General features: G+C 36.2%; 1 protein-coding gene across 2 annotated transcripts in view; it reads right to left on the reverse strand.

Annotated features, from left to right (window-relative positions):
* The window catches only part of IKZF3 (IKAROS family zinc finger 3), a 91,552-nt gene that overhangs the window by 37,134 nt on the left and 35,620 nt on the right, over positions 1–18,798 (reverse strand). The gene's annotated exons all lie outside the window — the stretch shown is intronic.

The following is an 18,798-nucleotide window of genomic DNA, read 5'->3' on the forward strand; positions in this document are numbered from 1 at the left end:
ACTCTCAAGTCTCAACCCAGACCTACTGGATCAGAATTTGCATTTTAACAAGATTCTCAAGGATTGCTTTGCATATTAAAGTTTGAGAAATTACAGCAGCAATCTGACTAGTCGCAGTTTCCCAAGCCTCTTCTCCAGTCTTTCCACCACCCTTCTCCCACATCAATATTCTATTCAAACTTTCAGATGTTATTGAAATGCCATTTCTTCCATGCAGTTTTCCTCGATATCCTAACGTAGAAAAAAAATTCTCACTTCTGTGCTTTTTCATATACCTACCTCACTCAACTTTCTATTTAGCATGATATCATTAACTTTTACAGATTCACCTTAATATAGTTGATGTGTTCATAAAATGTTACATGTGAAACCAATAATATTGTCCCACTGATTTACATTATAAACTCAGAAATATTTTTCTTCATTTTTCTCTGATTTTTAGTTGTCAGTGACTGGTAACATTTGAACTGTTAATAAAGGCCAAAAATCTTAAAGATCTGGCAAGAAATAGTTGAATATAGTGAAGAACTGCCCCATAATGCCCTCAAATTTTTATAAAGTGAATAAAACTTTTGAAATGTGAAGAATACTCCATTTTAATTCTGTAAATTCCAGTTTCCTATAATATGTGTCAGGTTTCTTAGACGTACAACTTAAACTGCCACTTAAAATACTATCAAGAATCTTCACAGGCATTAGCAATATTTTATTTCTTAAGCCAGGTGGTGGGTCCATGGATGCTTGTTTTGTTGTTATTCTTTAAGTTATACATGTAATTATATTTGTCTTTTTTGTATATATGATATATTTCATACTAAAAAATGTTAAAAGCTTCCTGAATAAATTTTTTATAAGTGAACTTGTGGAGAAAAGAACATACCAAACCACAAATTGCTGATAAAGGTAATTGCTAAACATTCCCAGAGGGGGGAAAAAGATGTCTAAATTGAATCTAACCCATAGGAAATTAGATTAAACTGAACTTCTTCCTAAAGGAGCTACTCTGGGGTACAATTGCTCCCATCTTTGTCTATATTCTGGAGGCCTCTTAGGAAGATGACATACACTAACACACACACCCCCCAGAGAGAATTTTGTAGGCTGAAGAGAACAAAGGCTTGGCTCACTGGGGCTGATGCACATGGTTTCATTTCCTGGGGTGATGGTTATCACATGAAAGGCTTGCACTCCAGAGTAGACATTTTTGGTTTCACCTGAGACATTGCAAAAACAATGGGTCTTGGAAAGGATCCAACAGCTAAATCCTTCAGGGGCAATAGCAGTCTCAGCCAACTGTGCCTCAGTTTGTTTTTACAGGCACATAAAATGCTCAGTTGGAGAGAAGAACCTATCAAAGATGGCAAATGGAACAGGCAACTTGGGTATCTTGGATAGCATGTTAGTAGGAATTTCCCCGTGCAAAAAAGGGGATTCTGAATTTCCACTCTGAATTATGAGCTCTCAGAATTCAACTCAAAGAAGGACAAAGTTTGGAGTAATAGCCTTAAGTTTGCCAGAGATATTGTGAGAGGGGGCAAAACAAGATAGAGGCTGCTAGACAGGGAAGACACAAAAGGGTGATGTTGTTTAAGTGTTTTACAAGGATTAGGGGTCATAACCATGAAATCCTCAGCACATGCAAAAGTCAACTGGATAACAAAGAAGCTTAATCATCTTAATGTGGCATTTTAATGATGCCACTGATTTGCTATGCCAATTCAGAGATAATGAGGCCCTAATGCTACAGATGTTCAGCCAGGCTAAAAGAAAGGGGGGGAGAGTGGGTGGGCTTTTCTAGCATGCCATTTTCTAACTATCCAATTAAACAAATTGTGAAAGCATCTAAATAGTTTACCAGGTTTTGACAGCTGTTAATAGGATTTAGAAGCTTGAAGCACTAAAGAGCAAAATGGGAGATATATGTATGGTAGGTATTTAGTCTACAGAATTTGTTGCTATCATCCAATACTGCAGAAATAGATCAACTAAAATAGTCTTCCTTATAAAATTAATATCTTTACTCCTTTCCCACAATGGCCTCTTTGTATTAGGAACAAGAACACTAAAATCATGGGTCATTTTCATTTCCTAATTTACATTTTTATTTGTAAAGTGAGGAGGGAGAAAAACCAATGATATTTTGCCAAGTAAAGAATACAAAGTTTTAGTATTTGCTAACCAGTCAAATTATAAAGCTTCAACAAAAGCAAAACTTCTAGTCATTAATTTATAGGATTCATTGTATTGTCATGTTTCTCTTCATTTTAAACCTAAAATAATAGGCATCTATTAGTTTTTAAAACACTTATTTAAAAATTAGGGGAAAAAACTGGAAAAGGTGAATCAGACCACTAGGAGATAAAGTATTAATATCTCGTTAGCAGCGAAATAAGAGATAGCAGTTTGGATAATATTTGGTTTGGTTAAAGTTTTCATTAAAACATATTCTCATCAGCCTTTCAAATTTGCCCTTAAAAAAATCTAAACTGGTAATTACTAAATCATGTCACTTCAAATTCAAGAACATTAGCATGAAAACATGAAGAAAGTTTCAGCTGCAAAGAAACCACCCTCCATTTTACTAATGATGTTAATCTTTGTCTTATTATCTGACAATCAAATAGCTCATTTGTTGCCATAATAATAAAAATAATTTTGTTTAATAATTTCAGTGTAATGTTTGCTTCCCCAATAGAACAAAAGGAGATTTATTACTTTGAACAACAGGAATATACTACATATCAGTAGTAGGTGAGGTTCCAGTTACTCGGTTGGGTTAAATTTACTCTTCAGATATCATGGGACCAGGTGAATTCTTCATCCACAGTTGTGAGGATTGAAGAACATGATGTGTGGAAGTTATTTCTAAACTATAAAGCAGCATACAACTATAGTGACTTTTTCATTTCTTTTTTTGTTAAATAAAGATTTTATTTATTTATTTGAGAGAGAGAGGAGCACAAATAGGGAGGAGCGGCAGAGGGCAAGGGAGAAGGAGATCCCCTGCTGCGGAAGGGAGCCCCATGCAGGGCGGGATCTCCAGACCCTGGGATCATGACCTAGCCAAAGGCAGATGCTTAACGGACTCAGCCACCAGGTGCATTATGACATTTTTTCTTTCTTTCTTTTTTTTTTTTTGACATTTTCATTTCTATCCATTGTAACTATGAACTTTCTCTATTGATCATTTAATATATATATATACATTTAAAAAAGATTTTATTTATTCATTTGAGACAGAGAGAGAGAGCATATGCAAGCTCACACATGAGCAGGGGGAGGGGCAGAGGGAGAAGGACAAGCAGACTCCCTGCTGAGCAGGAAGCCAGATGTGCAACTTAATCCCAGGACCCTGAGATCATGACCTGAGCTAAAGGCAGACACTTAACCGACTGAGCCACCCAGGTGCCCCAACCTATACATTATTTTATATTTGTATTTCTTAGAAATAATAGCCATCCATTGAAAAATAATGAATGAAAATACATCTAAAGAAGATGTGGTTTTAGATGTTGCCCAAACTTACTAGAGATAGATTATTTACCTAGTAGACATTTCATTTATAAGTCCAGAAGAAAAATCTTTCTTTTCTTTTATGATTCCTTTGTATAGAATATTCATTCTATTTTTGACAGAGTTCAAAACATTTAAAGCACATTAAAATATACCACTTAAAAAAATAAAATATACCACTTAGAAAAACTAAAAAATTATCAAAATACAGTTAAATTGTCTAAAAACATTCTGACTGTCACAACACCAAACTCAGTCACAGGTAAGGGAAGTAATGAAAATCCCTCTGTCTCCATAACATAAGTTCCTGGTATGCATAGTATGTGTTGTGTTATATGACAGTTAACATGTTTATTTCCCATACAGATAAGGAGTATCTTCAAGGCAGGGGCCATTTTTTAAATTTTTGTCACCAGAGCATTTCAGAGGGCTCATTTACTGTAAGTATTGAATGAATGAATGAATGAATGAATGAATGAATGAATGAATTTCTTTGGGTAGCTTGAACCAATTTAAGAAGGTAGCCAGGCAGGGAAGAAGGAATAAGCCACTTTGATGTACCACTTCCTACCTTTCTACAACATTCTGAAGTTGAGATGTGGTATGCAGAATTTCTCCTCATAATACACCACAAAAAGCCCCACAAGTGATAACCAGTCCTATAGTTTACTTCTTTGCCCATGGTGGTCAGTCTTTTGTTTTCCCTAATCCCCCACTTTGGAGCAGAATGCCATCCTTTGAAATAGGATGACTAGTTCCTGCTTCTTGAACTCCTTCCCTGAGTTCTATTCCTGTCTGATTCTATTCCTACCATACTTATTTATTTTCTCTGTCTACTCCTCTTTCTCTGTCTCCTAGGTGTCAATGGTCACCTCAGGTCTGTTTCTTCAACTTTTTGTTTTCTCACTTTACATATTTTACTGATCCAACAACCTTCTACGGTTGATGACTCCCTACATCTATATTTCCAGCCTAGTCCTCCCTGCTAGCTCAACAGCTATTGACAATCATTTCTTATATTTCTTATACTTGTTTCATACTCAACAAGTTGCAACCTAGCTAATTATTTCTCTTCCTTTGATTTCCCTTCCAAATCTGCTTCTTCTATAATAGTCCCTGTTTTCCCTTCTACCTAGTGGCTGCTTGATGTCAATGTCTGTATATTATTCCACTCACATTCTTAACATGTAGCACAGGACTAGGCACACAGTTTAGCAACTGGAACAAAGGAAGGAAGGAAGGAAAGAAGGAAGGAAGGAAGGAAGGAAGGAAGGAAGGAAGGAAGGAATGAAGGAAGGAAAGAAGGCAAGAGGGCAAGAAGGAAGGAAAGGGTGAGTGATTATCCTGTTTTTTGCTTCAAATACAAAATTAAGGCTGGAAATGTTTGTTTGTTTTTTTAATTGCACAGATTGTAATTTTGCCTAAGGCTAGCATATTAGGCTACAGCGATAACAAATTGTATTTCTAACGTAAGGTATACCAACCAGACCCAAAAGGTACATAAAAGATTCTTGAAAGAGAGGAAAATGAATATGAGGATCAAGAATTAGAAGATTCTTGGTCTTTTTAACATTTAATTGATTAAAACAGAATATATACAAAATAATATAAAATTTACTATCTGCCACATATTATTTGGACTTTTCTTCCTCTCTGCTTCCTCCAATCTCTTCTCTGTGGCTAAGAAACATGGAAGAACTCAGTACTGACTTGTCTTAGGTGAATGTATAACATTAAAAGTGCATAAGGGAGTAAACTATCTTGTCACTGGAACATGGTTGTCCCTGGGGGTAAAGTATAACAACTGCTTAACAGCTGCCCAGGAACACACTTCAAGGCTGCAAGCAAAGATGCATCCTTGCTCCACTAGAAAGAGTGGAGAGAATATTGTCTGGCAGGATAAAACTAGGATGGAATCTAGCCAACAAACTGGAGTATAATTTTTTTTTTTCTGTTTCAAAAGGCAACTTCCAACAATCATGAATAGAGAGGTTTCTACTACCAGTATTCAAATAGCACCAGAATGGGTATTGATAATTATAAGGAAAAGACAATATGGTATTTCATTCTTATTTTGCCCGAAAATGGATTTGAATATATATATATATATATATATATTAAAGTTCTGATGTAAGAGCACAGGCTTTGGAGTAAGATGACATCTAGGTTCAAGTTGTACTCTACTTGTATGATCTTAGCAAGTCACTTGATTTCTGTGAATTTTCTCACTTGTGCAATGATGATATTATCTACACCTAACAGGGTTGTTACTGTAATTACGTTAGGCAAAATAATGTATAGAATGCCTAGCATAGTAGCTGACACATATTATCTTTGTGACCTTGAGTTAGGCAAAGATTTCTTAGATATGATACCAAGAGATGATTCATAAATGAAAACATCTTATAATTCAATAGTAAGTCAAACAATCCAGTGAAAAACATGAAAAATATTTGAATTGACATTTCACCAAAGAAATGATACAAATGAGCAACTGGCTAATGAAATGATGTTCAACATCATTAGTAATTAGAGAAATGCAAACTAAAACCCAATGAAATGCCATTCACACCCACTGGAATGGCTATCTTCAAAAAGACAGAAAACAATGAGTGTTGGTAAGGATGTGGAGAAAATGGAACTGTAATCTTCTGCTGGCAGGTATGTAAAACGGTATAGCCATTTGGAAAAAAAAAATTTCCTATGTAATGGATAGCCTTCTGAAATGGTTCCCAACAATCCCTGACTCCTAGTGTTCATGTCCTTGTACAAACTGCACCCTTTAAATGTGGGTTGGACCTGGGTCATTTGTTTCTAATTAAAAGAACACAGCAAAAATGATGGGAAATCACTTCTGTTGTTAGATTATAAAAAACCATGACTTCCATCTTGTTCTCACTCTTTCCCTGGTGCTTCTCATGCACTTCTCTGATGAAGTAAGCTAGAGAGCCCACATGGCAAAGAACTGAAGGCTGTTTCTGGTCAGCCTACAGTGAGGAAATGAGGCCCAGTCCAATAACCCTCAGGGAACTGAATCGTGACAATGACACAGTGAATTTGGAATTTGATCCTTCCCTAGTCAAATGTTCAGATGAGACCGCAGTCTGAGTCAATACCTTGATTGTGGCTTCATAAGAAGCAGAGGACCCAAATAGGTTGTACCTGTATTCCTGAGATAATAAATTTGTAATGTTCTAAGCTGCTAAGGTTTATTATATAGCAATTGATAACTAATATAGACATTTCTTATAAAATTAAACATAAATTACCATACAACCCACCAATTTTACTCCTAGGTATCTACCCAAAAGAAAACATATATCCACACAAACACTTGTACATAAATGTTCATAGCAGGATCATAAAAGCCAAAAAAATGGAAACAGTAAGAAGGTCTACCAATTGGTGAATTAATAAACAAAATGTATTTTATTGATTCAATAGAATACTATTCAGAAATAAAGAGAAACAAAGTACTGAAACATGCAATAACATGGATAAAGTTTAAAAAAAAGAAATATGTCATGCTAAGTGAAAGGGGCTAGAAGCAAAAGACTACATACTATATTATTCCTTTATACAAGATGTCCAGGACCAGTAAATCTGTAGAGACAGAAGTCAGATAAGTGGTTGCCTGGGGCTGGGAATAAGAATGGGGATTCCCTGCAAACAGGTACCAGGGATTTTTTTTAGGATGATAGAAATGTTCTGAAATATGGTGCTAGTTGCACAAGTCTGTAAATTTACTAAAAATAATGGACTTCAACACTTAAAGGTATGTGAATTAAAGCTGTTAGGGAAAAAAAATAACTCTGTAAGGATTAAAACAAAAACCAACCCAACAACTGATATTTAGCTACGCTGATACTCTGTCTCAAGAGGGTAGAGTTTAGCTACTCATATACCAACTATTACAAGAAGCATTGTGACAAGTGTCATTTTTGACCTATGATTAATCTGATACGACAAATCCTCATGAGACTATCTTTAACTCCTTTTGTTCCTGTATAACTAATGTCATGCCCTTTTCACAGAAATTATAAGTGTTGTATTAAAAAACACAAGGTACATCTGTTACTTGGTAGTAGAGAAGAAAACTAAATCAAATGTTAAGAGTTGGCCTCAGGACATTTCCCATACTTAATTATTTTGTTATTAACTTCAGACTGATATTATTTTATTATCAATTTCAGAGAATACCTAAGTAACCACTGATTTTGCTTTCTAAGTTGTGCTAAAATCCATAAAGACCCAGATTTTCTAACTATATTGTCATATTTTGTGCTTTTATGTCTTATGTTCTCATGTCTCACTTTCTATTCTGTTAATAATTTAGTGTCCCTTACTAGGCTATGGTTATTAATTAATTAATGAGTACTATTCCTGCCCTACAAGTCAGCGATAATATAAGATCACAAGGGGAAGCTCTCTGAGGGCTTACTCAGTGATATGAGAGTTTAGTTCCCCCATGAGAAAAGAAAATACAGAAGTATCTTTTTCATATAGTCTCAGAGACAGAACTAGTGCAACCACTACAGCCTGAAGAACTAGTACAATCTGAAGGAACAGTTCATAACAAAACGCCAGAAACAGTCCTGGGCTCCAAGCAATGAAGAGAGGTAATACACGTAGAGTAAATTGTGTCCAAATTTTGGTGGAAGAGAAGTATGGCCATAAGCTTAGACAGACTTAAGAGAAGTTAATAAACAGCCTTTCCTGCTTTCTCTAGGGCTGCTATGAACTTCCTGGAGGGTGACAAAGGGTAACAAAGGCATAACTGGGATTTCTGCTTCTGCAGACGCAGGTGCAAGAAAGCCTGGTTCTAACAAATCTTGTCAATGTTTTTAATGCCACCAGACTGACTAATATAGTGAAATATCTACCACAACCCCATTTTTACTTATTCAGTTGACATAATTAACAAATCTATTAAGGGTAAGGTCACAAATTATTTTTAATTATTAAACCATCAGTCTCCATATGTTACTGTTTAGACAGCATCACCCCCTGCAGAATAGAGTTTTCAAGACTGTCGTTTCTACAACCTCAAATCTAGATCCAATTGCAGTCAGTTAAGAAGCAGATTTCAACCAGACAGCTGAATGAGAAAACATCTGGACCTAACCAGTAAGAATGAGAAAGGTCACATGTTAAATCCAGATAATCTTGTTTATTGGTGTTTGAAGGTTATACACCAAGGGCAGGATTACCAGGGTCCTCCTTTAGGCTTGGCTCTGACATCTTTACTCATCTGCTATGTGTGTGACACTTTAAAATCCAAAGCTTTCAAACTCCTGTGCTGCCAGTCACCTCCAAATGTAATCTTCCCAATTCTAAGCCTGAATACTACATCAGTATCACTAGACTGCCGAGTATTAGGTGCTAAATTAGATGCTGCATAACAGAATTGTCAGGGATAAATGATGTCTATCTATTCCTTTAAAAAACTGTTTTCAAAATTTCCATCCAGCATTTTTCTAGATCCATTTTCTGTGGACAAAGCAACTGTAACTTTATCAAAATTAAGAAAAAGGAAAGGCCTTTGAATCAGCCAGGAATAAAATTAAAAGATTGCTCTACGATAGGTTTCAGGTTGGTAAAGAAAGGAGAATTATGCTTACTTCATGATTTTTATAATTACTATATGTTATTTTCTATACATACAGAGCTGACCCAAAATTGTTTATGTTAGAAGCCATTCTATAGACCATTACATATGGAACTATTATAAAAACAACAGAGTCAAGAAGCTGTAAGATCTTAAATGTTTGGTCAGAAGTGTACTCTTGGCTCAGATAAAATGTACACGTGCCCATAAACACAAAATTTTACATAGTTTTGAGAGGCTTCCCAAACTTTGAGATTTCAGGTTAAGAATCTTTGTCTTAGACCTTTAAGTAGGCTGAGGCTTAAACTGAAGGCTCTTCTGTGCTACATTGTATATACTTTATTTTTATTTTTCCCCCTGCCACCCCTCCCCTTGTATATACTTCATATGACAGTGGTTGACCTTCAAATTATTTGCTCAAGTACCCTCAAAAGAATTTTGAAAAGTTATGTTTCTCCCCTATACACAGTAGACATTAAGTGGAAATTAAGTTGACATCTACAATTTTTCATCATCATTTAAACATTTTCTAAACAAATATACATTTTGTTTATTGTAAATAATAATGATTAAACTGTTAGTGCACCCTTCCAAATGTATCCAATGGAGTATAAATATTAATGACTGGATTTACTCCATCATTAATTTTAAAATAGGGACGCCTGGGTGGCTCAGTGGTTGAACTTCTGCCTTTGGCTCAGGGCATGATCCGGGGGTCCCGGGATCGAGTCCCACATCGGGCTTCCTGCATTAAACCTGCTTCTCCCTCTGCCTATGTCTCTGCTTCTCTCTGTGTGTCTCTCATGAATAAATTAATAAAATCTTAAAAAAAAAAACCTTTAAAATACATACGCTTTTTTAAAAAATCAGAAATTTTCTCCCTGAACTTCTATTTCCATTTCACTTTACCCATAGAACTTCATCCTTAGGTACTGTTTTTTAAAGATTTATTTATTTATGAGAGAGAGAGAGCGTGCACTTCCATGCACACACATACACAGCTGCGCATGCGTGCATGCAACTGGACGGAGGGTGAGGGAGAGAATCTCAAGCAGACTCCCTGCAGAGCACCCAGCCCTACACAGGGCTCCATCTCATGACCCTGAGACCATGACCTGAGCCAAAATCAAGAGTTGGATGCTTAACTGACTGAGCCACCTGGGCGCCCCCTTATGTACTGTTCTTTTATGCTTGAATCTTTACTACTTGTCCTATCATATATCTCTATAGCAACAACAATATATATGTATAAATAAAAATATTTTTGTTACCATGAAGTGCTAGGGGTAAAAAATTTTCTTCTGTATTATTAAAATTATTAGCATACAATTGATTAAAACCATACAAGAATGTTGCAAATCTTGACCAATAATTATTAAATATAAAAAAAAATTTTGTTGGGAATGTATCTTTTAATGAGATGGATGGAGGGGATACATTTACAAAAGTCTGATTAAAGAAATTATCTAACTGACCCTTTATGTGGCATCCTGGAAGTACTTGTACTGTAGGGCAAAGAGTAAGATTTGGGCTGGGTGAGCAATGTGTCTTTTTTTTATAAAATGGAGAAGGATCCCTGTGAAAGGGGAGATGGGACAGAAGAACCTTAACTACAGCAGTCTTATAGGGCATATCAGATTTAGGAAAGAGAACATATTGAAGTTTAAACCCTGGAAATTGATTGTCTTAAAATTATGCACACCCACGTAATCTTTACAAAGTCTTCCCATATTTGAAGAGCAGTTTGAAGAACACAGCTAAAGGACACCCATTGCCAAAATGTAGTCACATGTTCGTCTTCACTTTACTTAACTGACAGTTATTTAATGAGCACATGGAACAATGCAGGGGATGAATGGATAAATGGATGGCTGGATGGAAAGGCAGAGAGAAAAATGGATAAATACTGAGTGTTTACTATATACCCCAAATTCTGGCATAAAAGGAGAGTGACACTAAGAAAACTCTGCCCTTGCCATGTTGTCAGCTCTTTTTAGGAGACAGTAGAGAACAATAAAACCGCCACAAAGGTAATATGTATAAAATTGGATATAACAGGATTGGTGATCATCTCCAACTGTCCACTCTTCCCTTCACCTACAGGAGCAAGTTAAAATTCTTGTGTTATGAGATTCAGAAGGAAGTTACTGACTCATGATTATTTAGGACATTTTAAGTTTAATGTATGGTCAGTTGGGTCTCGTCTAAACTTCACTGTTGTTGCTTTGCGCTTTTTGTAATAGAAAACTCCCTATTATTTCATTAACTTTACAATAATGTGATCCTCATATTTTAACATAAAATTTGTGGATCCTACCTACCATGTTGTGGAAAGGTCTTATGTACTCTTCTCATCTCCAACACTATTTCCCTTCATGCAAATTACAAAAGAAAAAAGAAAAGAAAAAGGTCCCTCTGACAAATTATGAAAAATGATGACCTAGTGAGCCAGAACAGGATTTCATTCAGCCCTCAGTCCAATGGTGTGCTGGTAAGTGCTTAAAAACCAACTCAGAGAGGGGGAAGGGCTTATTTGTAGCATTCGCTGATGTCAGGGGTATGAATACCATGGCCCAATTCAAGCTACCAATGTGAAGTAAGCCGGCTGACAAAATTCCTTAAAGTTTAATAAGCGATTATGAGCTAACTCTGGCACACCACTGGGATTTCTCACTTATTCCTCAGCAGGGTGCCTTTATGTAGTTACCAAACTGCACCAGGGTACACAATGGCCCAGGTCACCATACTGGTGCCAAACTTAGTTTGAGCAGCTGAATTTGCTTGGCAAGATCAGATATTATGAGAATTAGCAGGCACACATGGGTGTTTCACGTGCACAGCTAACCAACTGGACTGGAATTTGTGTTTTATTTCACACTCATCTTGTTTCTGCTCCAAGGAGGCACAAACACTATTGCTCCCCAGTAAAAAAGAAATAAGAAAAAGAAAAAAGAAAGGGGGAAAGAGTCTTTGAGGACCCACTAAGGACAGTGAGCAGATCCATTTTTCTGCCAACTGATACAGCCATCCATTCTTCTTTTGCAGATGCCAAATAGTTTCCTACTAAGTTCCTTTTAGTTCACTGTGCCATGCAGCTTGGTTAAAAAAAAAAAAAAATCCAGAGACGTTTTTTGTTAAAAAGATTCAAGGAAAGGTGTTCTGTCACCAACAGAACATACCGGTTTGACACAGTAGAAACGGTAAAGCCTCTGCCCATTGCGAACACTTACAGAAATCCCCTGTGAGTGAACTTCTGCAGCAAAGCACTGCTGATTTTGTAAGATAACCCCTGCATCCCATGAGCGACAGGTCTTGATCTGGGCTTGAGAGATGTAATATTTTGATAAAAAACGGCACTTCCTTTTGAAGCATATATTTGCGTGTGCTGAGCAGTACCACTGGAACCTCAGTGAGCGCCTAGGCGAGGCTGACTTGGTCTCTCCCAGCTCGCTCCAGCCATAAACCCCTCCTTCACACATCTAAATGTAGCAGTAATTAGCATCCATAAACCGCAAATGTGGCTTGGGTTTTTTCCCCCCCTTTCAGAAGCATCAACGTAGTTTGTATTTTTCATGAGCACAAATATGTTGTACACCTCTTTGACTTGAGACTCTGACATGGATGGAAAGCTACTGAAGATAGGAGCTGTATCTCCTGAGGTGGGAAGAATTTTTTTTTCAGCAGACTTTCTAATTATTTTTTTTTTATCTTTGATCTAAGGTATCACAATAGAGAAAATTTAAGGCCTATCAAAAAATTATCAAATTCAACTTTCCTCATGGAACCAGGCACAATTCTAACTCTTACAGAAGTAATTAAAAACTGATTAATCACCACTGTACACATAATTAAAAAGGAATCCATTTCATCTATTTTATTTCAGGTGTATTTGATAGTTGTAAAGATTAGAGAGAGAAAGAGTATAGTCCATTGAAATGTCTCCTCAAAATTCATGTTTGCCAGGAACTTCAGAATGACTTTTGTAGATATTATTAGTTAAGATGCAATCACACTGCATTAGGGTGGGTTCTTAATCCAATAACTGTATAAGAAAAACAGAAGACATACAGAGATATACACGTGAGGGGAAGGCCATATGAAGGAGGCAGAAGTTGGAGTCATGTTGACACAAGCCAAGGAACACCAAGGTTGCTGGGAGCAAGCAGAAGCTAGACAGAAGCAAGGGAAGATCCTTTCCTAGAGCCTTTAAAGGGAGCATGGCCATGCTGACACCCTGATTTGAGACTTTTGACCACTAGCCCTGGTGTCCAGAGGCTTTTATTTTATTGTGTTTCTCGGGGAACACAGGGCCCATGCAAGCAATAGGATAGTCTAATGGTATGTTATAAATGTTTCTTTAACTTCTGCTTTTTTTTTTTTTTAAAGATTTTATTTATTTATTCATGAGAGACATAGAAAGAGAGGCAGAAACACAGGCAGAGGGAGAAGTAGGCTCCTTCGGGGAACCTGATGCAGCACTAGATCCAAGGACCCCAGGATCATGACCTGAGTCAAAGGTAGACACTCAACCACTGAGTCACCCAGGTGCCCTAACTTCTGCTTTTGACATTAGGGTAACTCAAAGACATTTTAGTTCCAACAGGAAGGTCCCAATGTCCTTTGTATTCAGTGAAGTGCCTATGGCACCCTTGCACATATCAAACACTAAACTTTTGTTTATTTTTATAAAAGATTTGGAGCTCCCTGGTTATTTCCTACTTCTCAAGATTAGTCTGACAAGGATTGTAGTTCATTACCACTGACAAGAGAAATAATGACAATTCATAGAAATCAATGACCAGGCTTGAAAAAGAACTCTGAAATCTCCATTTCTTGTGTTTTTTGATCCAGTTGGATTATATCACTTATAGGTAGGTATTTTTACCAATATATAAATGTAGGCTACTAGGGCTTTTTTTTTTTTTTTTTTTTTTTTCAAAAAGCTTATAATGTAATAAGGTGAAAGTCTGTCATTTGCACACACAAATCCAAATACAGTATAATTAGGTGCTTAAACAAGTACTAATTAAACAGACTCCAAAAACTCAGCCCTAAGACTACACTTGAGAGAGCTGGGATAGTACAAGTAGATCTTATGGAGGAAACAAACTTGAATTGATGTAAATTAGTCTATTAGATTAATAGATTAGTGCATTAGTCTATTAGATTTAAATTTTCAAAAAAAAATTTTTCTATACTCACTATGTATGTGTGAGATAAACAAAGCTGTTAGTGATATATATTTTTCTAATTTAAAAAATTGTAGTGTTAGGCTCCCTACTGATGTCCTTTTGAAATATTTACATAAATATTGTTCTTTCAAGGAGCAAAACCATTCTTAACTCATCATATAATAAATGTATACATCAGGCCAGGAGTCAGCAAACTATGAGCTATAGGCCAAATCTGACTCACTGCCTATTTCTGTAAATAAAGTTACTGGTATACGGCTATGCACATTCATTTATATATCTTCTATGGCTGCTTTACACTACAACAGCAGAGTTGAGATGTTGCAACAGAAATCATTTGGCCACAAAGTCCACGATATTTACTATCTGGCACTTTACAGAAAAAAATTGCCAACTAGGCTTGTAGGAATATATAATTAAAAAAAAAACACAAAAAATCATCTTTGGGTTGCGAGGTCAAGCCCCATATTGGACTGGAGATTATTTAAACACACACACACACACACACACACACACACCAAAAACTCTTAAAAAATGATAAAAATATCTGGAGGGGAGGAAACAAGTGAATTTATGTTAAATGTTAAGATCTTTTAAAAGTTTTTTTTCCAAATATTTTATTTTGTTTCTCACACAATAATAAAGAAAAATAAAGTGAGCATTTCTAATCTTCTATAAATAATTTTCTAAGAGCTGGAAACTTAGAAAGCTACATATGACATTTCATTTTCTTTAAAATATAAATCAGATATGATTATAATTATTGTGAATTAAAAACATTCTAGGACAGACCTTAGTTTTCAAAAGTTTTTAGATAACATAAAAAATAAATGCTTCCATTAAACTTAAATAGTTTAGGATTAAACTATTTAATCCATTTAATCCATCCATTAAACTTTAGGATCCTCTAAAGCATGCTTTTAAAGTTGTTTATAACCATTATTATATTATAGCTAAATTTCCTTTAAAAGTTTAATTCTAATTACCTTTATTTTTTTTTAAAGATTTTTATTTATTTATTCATGAGAAACACAGAGAGAGAGAGGAAGAGACACAGGCAGAGGGAGAAGCAGGCTCCATGCAGGGAGCCTTTTGTGGGACTCAATCCTGGGACTTTAGGATCACACCCTGGGCAAAAGGCAGGGGCTAAACCACTGAGCCACCCAGGAATCCTCTCTAATTATCTTTAAAAGTATAATTCTAGCTAGTCTTAACGTTTCCCTATGCTGAATATGATAAAAAAAAGTACCTTATTACGCAATAGGCATATCTTCTTTCAGTCAATGCTACTTTTCAATTCTTTTACAATTTAGCATGTATAATTTGTATCTACTGGTCATATTTTATCTCTTTAAAAGGCAGAGGCCTAAAAAAGTAAAAAGGCAGAGGCCTGGTAATAACGTTGTCCAAAGGTATATGACCCAGATTAAGTGCCAACGTTAACAGTACAGTAATCAGTTTGGAGTTTAATCATGAAATAAAGGGTTAATCTTTTTTTTTAAAGGGTTAATCTTTTAATGCTAAAGTTAGCCTGCCCATTTCTTTTTTTTTTTAAGATTTTTTTATTTAAAAAAAATAAGATTTTTTTATTTGAGAGAGAGACTGAGTGCAAGTGAGGGGGAGGGGCAGCGGGAGAGGGAGAGAATATCAAGTTGACTCCCCACTGAGCACAGAGCCCAGTGCAGAGTTTGATCTCACAATTCTGAGATCAAAACCTGAGTGGAAATCAAGAATTGGACTCTTAACCAACTGAGCCACCTAGACACCCCTCATTTCTTTTTAAATCAGGCTTAGAGGAAAGAGCCATTTCTTCTGTCTTTCCCAAATTATTTAGAATGACTGATCATATTTTCTAGTCTCTCTAAGAAATGTTATGACACTCCTAGATCCCTAACAATTGAGAAAAATACACTGATACCCCATTCATCCACTCACATGGAACTGGACATAAGGAGATAGAAATTACACTGGCACTTGACCTAAAGTGAGTGGTCCACAGAGACTGAATCTCTTTCTTTCTCCTTGGATGCACTTCAGGAACAGGGTCAAAATGTAGAGGCCTGGAATCTACTATATGGATTCCTACAGAAATGCTGTACCACATGAGTTTTTACAATATTTGTTTTAAATTCCTGTAGTTGAATGGAATTGGGTTTTTTTGTTTGTTTGTTTGTTTGTTTATATTTGGGTATTTAATCTGGTACTCACTTTGGCAGCACATATACTAAAATGGGAATGATCAAGTATCTATCTGTTGTGTTTTTTTCTGACCACCTGAAAACATAAAACTCATAGGCTATTTCTGAATCCAGAGGGAATTCTAACATAAATGATAAATTTCCAGACCAAAGATCCAGACACAAACTTAATGCCATCACCTACCAAAACTCAGAAACCCTAACTCAGAAAAATGCAAGCCCAGTTATTATCTGCCTCATTTTGAATGTGACTCCATGGATAGCATCTTTAAGACGTTGCATGAAGCTGGTAGAACACTGTATGCCTTTCCTCAGCACAAATGACCACATCCTGTGCCAGGCAGCATTTTTCGTCTCTGTGGTTAAGAACTGGTACAAATTAATGTATAGCTAGGCAGAGCTGGAATGTTAGTTGAAGCTGTGATTTGAATCTCAGAAGCTTTAGAGATAGAACTCTAATTGTTGGTCCCTTAAGAATCTAAGACAAAAGAATCATCTCAAGAACTGATTTTCTTTTTTTTCTTTTCTTCCTCTAAGAAACACATGGATGCACACATGTAATTAATCTAATGCATTCATTTGGTCCCTTATTTAACAAATCTTTATTTTATATCCTACTATAGGCCAAGTACTATTCTATGTGCTGCAAATGCCTAGCCTTGAAAAAGACAGCCCAAGATCCTGGCTCATACAAGGTAAAGAGATAAAGACAATAGAGAAATAAATAAAACTCCAAAATTATCCATGGTAAGTGCCATGCAGAGAATTAAAATAAGGAATGTGTTAAAATAGTTACTGGGTTGTCAGGGAAAATCTCTCTGAAGAAATGACATCTAAGATGAGATCTGAGTGACATTCATAAAGTAATAGTGATCAGATTTATCAACATGAATATTAGCATAAAATGTGTACAATGTTTATATAAATACAGTGCTCAGAATTCACAAAAAAGCCTGGAAGTATTCCACAGTGCTGACAAAGACTATCTTTGGGTGGTAGGGAGAGAGGTGAGTTTTTCTTTTTTCTTTCTATCAACTTTCCAAAATGTGGTAAAATATAAAAACATATTTAGTCTTTGTTCCCTGTTCCTGACAGAGTTCCTAAAACCCTTGAATTTCCTGAGGGACAAGAGTGTCTTTTGTTATTCAATAATAAGGTCCTTTCAATTACACCTGAGTTTATGCTAATGACTTTAGGGTGGGGCCCCTATATAATAATCTCAGGAAGGGATGGTCATCAGGAAGACCAAGTGATTAAGGGGAAAGGAGTATGGGGACTGGAGATTGAGCTTTATGAAAATTCTTGAACAATGAAATTCAGAGAGTTTCTGGGTTGGTGGTCACATCAAGATGATGGGAAGGTGGTGTGCCCAAAGAGGGCATGGAGTTTCCATGGAGTTGTGTCCTTTATAATAAACTAATAATAGTAAGTAAAGTGCTTTCCTAGATTCTGTGAGTCATTCTAGCAACTTGTCAAACCTGAGGAGGATGGTTGTGGAAACCCTGTATTTGTAGCCAAGCAGGACAGAAGTGCTGGTAAGGCAGAGACCTGGTAGCTTCAACTGGTGTCTAAAGTGAGGGAGGGCAGTCTCATGCGACTAAGCCCTTAAACTGTGGGTTCTGTGTTAACTCCAGGAGTTAGTATGAGAATCGAATTGAATTTCTGGATGCCCAGTTGGTGTCTGGAGAAATTGATGTCAGTGTTGGAAAAAACCCAGAATTGGTGTCAGGAGTGGGATTTGCTAGAACAATCTGGGCTCATGGAAACATGTGGTTTGGGAAGAGAAAAGAAGAAAGAGCAAGAAATGAGGAACCTCTGATTCCTTGCCACATGGTCACCCATGTTACGGAAAAACAGCTGTGTTGTGATCAGTGATGAGGTAAAGTTACCAAGGGTTTTCAGAGATGGATCCACCACCTGTGAGCTGGTTCATGGGTACATAAGGAAATGCAAACTAACAGGAAAAAAGTGAAATTAGTTACTGTTACCTGAATTAACTAAAATGAAATGAACAGAAAGTGTTGACCAAACCTTGATGTTGGACCAAGCTCAGACTTCGATTGCTTTAAGCTTCAGATGTTAAGTTCAAAGGTTGCCCTAAAAGGTAAAATTTTGAGGGAACAACAGAGAAGACCTCTAAAACCTCTGTTCACCAAAAAGATAGTTCACATGGTGAGAGGCCAAAACCAAGAAACTACTGAAACCAGGAGGTATAATATGAAGGCATTGTCTCATTTTGTGAATCAGTATCATCAGCTTCCTGAAGAGCTATTACTAAAATGGACAG

This window comes from Canis aureus, chromosome 16, assembly GCF_053574225.1.
Source record: "Canis aureus isolate CA01 chromosome 16, VMU_Caureus_v.1.0, whole genome shotgun sequence".
Classification (NCBI taxonomy): Eukaryota; Metazoa; Chordata; class Mammalia; order Carnivora; family Canidae; genus Canis; species Canis aureus.